Raw genomic sequence first — 7,283 nt, forward strand, 5'->3', positions numbered from 1 at the left:
TACAAAAGTCTGGAAGTGAGTATGATTTGGCAAAATGGCAAGAGATGAAGCTAGCTCGAGAAAATCATAGGTCTGATTTTGCAGAGCCTTGTAAACTAGATAAAGAGGTTGAGATGCATATCATGAAAACAAAGGAAATCATTGAAATGTTTTATTCAGAAGAGTGACATAATCTGTTCTGCAACGTATTAAGCTTACTTCGATTGAATTTTGGATAATATGTTGGAATGGGTGATTTGGGAAAGACAAACTGGAGCGAGATCAAACAAGTGAAGGTAGCTGTTATAAAGAGTTGTGTTGGGGATGGATGGACACGAATAGTCAGATTAAAGAGATATTTCAGAGGAGGACCAATCAAGCTTTGTGACTGGTGAAGGCATTGGGGAACTAAAAGGCAGGAAAGAATGGCCTCGAGGTTTCTGGCTTGCAATATGGTACAGTTCATTGTGGTAGCTCACAGTGTTTGAGTGTGTGATTATGTTCTTGTGTGTGTGAGCATGATATTTCAGTGATTCAGAGAGAATGAATTCGGATTGTGCTCTGTTTATTAAAGAAAACACCACTGGGGGCTGTAATATAGTTTGAAGTTTTCAAAGGGAAGTGGAATGAGTTGGAATCTGAAGGACTGGCAGGGTGTGGACACAGAAGCTGGAGAGAACATTCCCAGTGAAAGGAGCAGAGTGAGAAGACAGACGAGCCAATTTGGAAGGCATATATTAGAAGGACTTTCTTGCTCTTGTACATTTCTGTTGGATTTTATTTTCCCAGGAGAGTCTCTTCTCCTTGAGTCAAGTTATGGCCCATGTTGGGTTGCCAGTAATCTGGCAATCCACAGTCCAGTGAGGAGAAATTCCAGGAACACCGGGGCCCGCAGCTTTTCTTCACTTGCACCTCCCACTACAAGGGGCCAAAGGAGAAGGCCTGTGGCAGCCAGGTGCCAGAGAATCTACCGTGGCTGAGTGATGGAGAACTGACAAACTGCGTTTTCTGTTAAAGATTGCTTCCTAGGAGACAAAAAACCATCTTACCGATGCCACGACTGCACCAAATACCTTTCTTAGGTAACCCTGTGCTGACTTTGGAATTCTGGAGCCATAGCCACATTTAAAAATAGGAATTGATTTGAGTGATTTTTATATCTTTGGTAGCCTTTATTTTTCACTGTATTTCAATCCTAGAGGTCAGTTGCTTGAGGGCTCTTTGTTTTAAAAATACAAAACAAGGCAGTTAATTCCTAAAAGATGTACAGACTCATGCATACTGTGAGTTGTCAAGTTAACATTCTTGATTAAATCCAGGATGGAAATTAATCACTGTGCACTGAATCTCACTGAACTCCGATTTCTTCAGGTATAGAACAGAGAAAATGGGCAAAAGCATTTTTGTAGCCAAAAGTACTCTATAAAAATATAAAGTAATACTTACCAATGCTCCTTCTCAGAGAGTTTGATTTCCCATCTAACCTTCCAGCAAATACCTCTTACCTCAGGGGAAACCCATTCCCCCCATTCTCCTGTTGGTAGAAAACCAGAGCAGTGCTGGACTACATCCTTTCCAAAGCATCATTCTAATCTCTTAGATCCAAAGGCCCCAAACATAGGTTTGTTTGTCAGGTCTGTCTGCAACCTTCCATTGTTTCAGTGTGATACACTGCACCTCTAATGTATCTTTATTTTTTCTTTCATCCTCTCCTCTTATTCCCCACCGAATTTTTTGATATTTAGTAAAATCAGATCTTCACGTTCAGTTAGGTGTTTGCCAAGAAACTTTCATTTTGATACATTTTGTTACATTTACCAAAATAATACTCCATGAATCAAAACAGTAAAACACCTTTCTTCAAGCAGGGGTTTCTAAATAGTAACTGATTTCACATTTCTTTGAAGAAACCATTTTGAGAGTATAAGGACTTTGGATTTTATTCTGAGAGCAATGAGAAGATATTAAAGTGTTTTAAGCTGGGGAATCACTGAGGTTATCTGATTTCTGTTTTTCCGGGGAAAAATAATCACTCTCTCTGACATTTGAAGTGTCTGGAGTGGAAGCAGAGAAAGCGGTAGCTCAGGTGAGATGATGAGGGTTTTTAAACCAGAGTGGAGCAATGCAGATGGAAAAAAAAAGTGAATGAATTTAAGATCTGTTGTGCAGATAGAATATAGGACTTGTGTGATATAATTAATATGTCTGGGTGTTAGAAAATGGGGTAATGGGGTGTATAATTTGTCTATTGCTAATATTGTAGCATGAAGATTAAACATCAACTCTCAGTGCAATACAAGAAGAGTCTGGGGTGGTTGGCTAGTAGACTTTCTCTCATAACCAGACTGCCTGGCTGTCAGCTGATCTAGGTCTCTGGTGGGTTGAGGGGTAACTTGGCATTATTACATGTCTCCTGTCCAGTAGGGTAACAGGGTATATTCTCCTGGCAATGGCAGAGATGAAAGAGAGCAAGTCAGAACACAAAATCAGTTTAAGGCCCAGGCTCAGAACTGATACACTGCCTCCTCTACGACCTTCCATTAGCAACACAAGTCATAAGGCCAGTCCATACTTCAAGGGATGTGAAAATAGTCTCTGCCTTTTTAGTTTTTAGTGAGAACCACAGTGTCACATGGCAATGTCATGGATAAAAGGAAGGCTAAAGATCTGGGGCCATTTTTGCAGTGTGTTAGATGGGAAAACCAAATAGAATTTTCGGGTTTTTGCTTCAGCAACTGTGAGTAAGTGCCTCACTATTCTTTAAGGCTGAGAGGAGAATGGTTGGGTGGAAATGGGTATATCAAGAGTTCCCAATTAAATTTGAGATGCTTGAAGATGTTCAGCTACCTCATGAGACTTGTGTATTCTTCTTCTTCCCTCCCGTAGCACCTCTGATCCTCTTTACCCTGAAGGAATATGCTCAGTGGAGGTCGATTTTGGGTTCTGTGTTCTTATAAGAATTACTTGCATCCACATTTGGAAGTTCTGGTAAATATTACTTTCCTTTACTCCGTGCTCCTTGTATATATTTTATATGTTCCTGGAAGCTTTCCAACCATTCTCCAACCATAATGTCAGTCAATCCTCTTCAAAGGAAACCAGACCCTGTCCCTTCTATACTTAGGACCTTGCAAGAGGTCTGCATTACTTACTGCATGCAGTCCAAGCACGTTGATACAGCTGTAAGATACCTGCTTCTCAATGTCATTATCTGCCGCTCTTCCCTTTTGTTTGGACTCCAGCAGTACCAAGCCGTTCGTGGCTCCCCATGGATTTCATAGCATTTCATGCTTCCCTTGTAGTCTAGATCCTCGCTTGGAACTCCCTTCCTTCCCTTGTCCATCTGGTAAATGCCCAGTTTCCATCACAACTCCAATAGAGCATCACCTTCCTGTGTTGCTTCAGACAGGATGCTTTCCTTTGTACTTTTTGGGAAACATGTACGTCTATTTTGTCTATATCACATTATATTGTTTGATTTGTTAGCATGCCTGTTTTCACTTATTGCTTATTGTTGAGATAGAATTAAATCATCCTAGCACAAAGACATTTGGCTAAGTTGTTCAACACCTGTTAAGATGGAATCTGGCAGCCACCCCAGCAGATCCCCTAAGGTGAAAACTAATAGACTAGAAAAGCTCTGCACTCACTTCTGCTGCATCTCCATAAATTACATATGAGGTAACACATCCAACTCCCCTGTATCCCTACTACTACTAGAACTTAGTTTACCCTGGTATCATTAAAAAATTATGGCTTTAAAGAATATACATATTCTTTCCCATGATACACACACACACACACACACACACACACACACACACACACACTGTCTGCCCAGCCATTGTTAATATAACAAGAACAGTTTGTGCAACATCAATGTAAACTGGCAGTCCAGGAGACTAGACTGGAATATGCATGTGTGAACAGTGATGACTTCATTGTACTACTCAGTGGGGGCTGTAGACACTATTGAGTGAGCATGTGTACTGTGTGGCTGTTGCATTCAGAATGACTGAGCAAGAGGCGGGAAGATGGCGGAGGAGTGAGGGGAGGCTGCGCTCTCAGGCTCCCGAGACCCGTCTGCAGTTTGGACTAATTGCAGACAGAACATCTCAGTGAGCAGCTGGACACTGGCAGGAGTCGAGCCTTGGCACTGCTGGATTAGAGAAAAACCATCTGGGAACAACCTGTTTAGTGAAGATAGTGAAAGAAGAAAAAGGGACGAAATGGGATTCCTGACTGGGGTGGCTGCCCAAGCCGCGGCTAAAAGGACACAAAGGCTTTTTGGCGACCACAGGCTTCCCCAGAGGGAAGTCAGGAGGAGAGCGGATCTCTGCCGGCTGGCAGAGACAGGACTTGACCAGGTGGTATAGGCGCTGAAAGACGGGAGACAGCGTGCTGCTGAGCAAGTGAAATCGTAATTTTTTTCTTTATATTTTTCTCTTGTGAACTACGGAGAGGGGGGGAAAGTTTGGGGGTGAAAGTACATTCTTGAGGAGCGTAGGCACAGAGGTGCACGCGCTCACTCCCCAACCCTCCCCTTGGGTCACGGGCGCTCATAGGAAAGTGCCATCATTCACTGGCCCAGGTGCGCAGGGCCGAGAGTCCAGGGGCCCCTCGGACACACCACAACAGACATAAGGTCAGTGCCCAAACGGGCACAGGGAGGGACTTCTGGATACACAGAAGACTGTGCGCAGTTGCCCCTGGCCAGCTCCAGTGGGAGCCAGGCCTGAGTGCCAGGCCAGAACGCAGAGTATTCTCTCGGGCTCGGCGGGTACCCGCCCAGGCTGGTGCGGGAACAGTGGGTGGCTGTGGCGCCCGAACAGCAGGCAGCAGAGACTCACAGACACTCGGAACGCTGTGCTGAGGCTAGATCCCCGGCTGCCTTGGGCGAGCAGGGGTGCACAAGTGCCAAAATAATTTGCTAACATCAATAGGCACCAACCGCTCACTTCCACTGTACATGATTGTATGGGGCCCAGCACTGGCAGGCAAGAGACCATCTCCTGGAGCACAGTGCGGCAGACCTGAGGATAACTCCTTGGCCACCTTGGGAAACTCCCGGAGCGCTACGCGACAGGCCTGAGGCGAGCTCTCGGGCCACCTTACCCACTCACAGCCGTGCCTGCAAGGACACCTTGGCTAGCTCCAACAGACACCGAAGGAACGCGCCATGCGGGGGCCCACTGCTGCAAGGAACAGGAACCTCTGACCCACCTCATTAGACCAGCTGTGGATACAGAAAAACAAGACAACACACAAAGGCTGAACTGACATCTCCACAAAAGAATTCAAGATAAAGTGGATAGAGTGACTCTCAATCAACTAGCCACAGGGAAGATCCTAACAAAAAGCATCTGAAATATAACCAGACAGCATAAAAAAATGATATAAAAGGTACCCCAAGAACATCAGGCTCAGGAGATCAAAGAGACTGCACCACTGAAACCCCCAGATCTACCATAAAGAATCTCATACCACAAAGGTGGGAAGGCAAAGCAGATAAATCCAAATAACAAAAACAAACAAGAAGAATCCAACATGGTAAGACACAGAAACAACCTCTCAATGAAAATAAAAGAGGAATCTCCGGAAAGAGAGGTAGATGGAATAGACATAGCCCAAATGTCAGACATGGAATTCAAAACTATGGTGGTAAAGAAGCTCAATATGCTCGAAAACCTCAAAAACAACTATGACAGCCTCCAAGGAAGTTACCAACGGCTCCAAGAAAATTACAGGGAACTTGCAGAGAACTACACCAGCATAAAAGAAGACATAGAAACTATCGACAAGAACCAGGAAGAAAAGAAGAATGCAATCTCTGAACTGAAAAACACAGTATAATCAGTCAAAAGCAGACTAAATGAAGCAGAGGATCGTATTAGTGAGTTAGAGGATAATGTAGGAAATAATTCTCAAACGATACAGCAAAATGAAAAAAGATTGAAAAAATATGAACAAGATATAAGGGAATTACAGGATAGCATTAGAAAAAATAATATCAGGATCATTGGAATAAGAGAGGGAGAAGAAAAGGAGCATGGAATTGAAAAACTGATAGGAGAAATAGTGACAGAAAATTTTCCGAACCTGATGAGAGAAAAAGTTATGCAAGTCCAAGAAGCACTGAGAGTTCCAATAAAGAGGAACCCCCAAAAACCCACTCCAAGGCACATCATAGTTAAAATGGCAACATTCCAAGACAAAGAGAGAATCCTAAAATCAGCAAGAGAAAAACAGCAAATAACTTACAAGGGAGCTCCAATAAGGCTATCGACCGATTTCTCAACAGTAACATTACAAGTCAGAAGGGAATGGTCAAAAATATTTCAAGCAATTAAAAACAAAGGCCTACAACCAAGAATACTCTATCCAGCAAGGCTCTCATTCAAAATAGAAGGTGAAATAAGGAGTTTCTCAGACAAAGGAAGACTAAAAGAATACATCTCCACAAAACCAGCATTGCAAGAAATGCTAAAGGGAATATTCTAAGAAAAAGGAAGAGAAAAAACAAAAAAGAGTAGAGGAACAGAGATACAAAAGGGAAATGAATAAATACATGTCAATAATAACGTTAAATGTAAATGGATTAAATTCTCCCATTAAAAGACATAGGGTAACGGAATGGATAAGAAAACAGGACCCACATATTTGCTGTCTACAAGAAACACACCTCAAAACAAAAGATATACATAGACCGAAAGTAAAGGGATATAAAAAAATATTTCAAGCAAATTGATCTGAAAAAAAAGCTGGGGTAGCAGTCCTCATATCAAACAAAACGGATTTCAAAGCAAGGGCAATAAAAAGAGACAAAGAACATTTCATAATACTTAAAAGAACGATTCATCAAGAAGATTAACACTGATAAACATATATGCACCCAACATAGGAGTACCCAAATACATAAAGCAAATACTAAAAGACCACAAGAAGGATATTAACAACAACACACTCATAGTAGGGGACTTCAATTCTCCATTATCAACAATAGACAGATCATCCAAGCAAAGAAACACCAAGGATATACAGGCATTGAACAACACACTAAACCACATGGACTTAACTGATATATATAGAACTTTTCACCCTGAAGAAGCAAAATATACATTCTTTTCAAAGGCACATGGGACATTTTCAAAGATAGACCACATAATAGGACACAAAACAAGCCTCAACAAATTCAAGAAAATTGAAATTATATCAAGCATCTTTTCAGACCACAATGCCTTGAAACTAAAAATCAACCTCAGGGAAAAAAATCAGACACTCAAACTCATGGAGAATGAATAACA

This window comes from Furipterus horrens, unplaced genomic scaffold (genome assembly GCF_987537825.1).
Source record: "Furipterus horrens unplaced genomic scaffold, mFurHor1.1.pri manual_scaffold_3, whole genome shotgun sequence".
NCBI classification, from domain to species: domain Eukaryota; kingdom Metazoa; phylum Chordata; class Mammalia; order Chiroptera; family Furipteridae; genus Furipterus; species Furipterus horrens.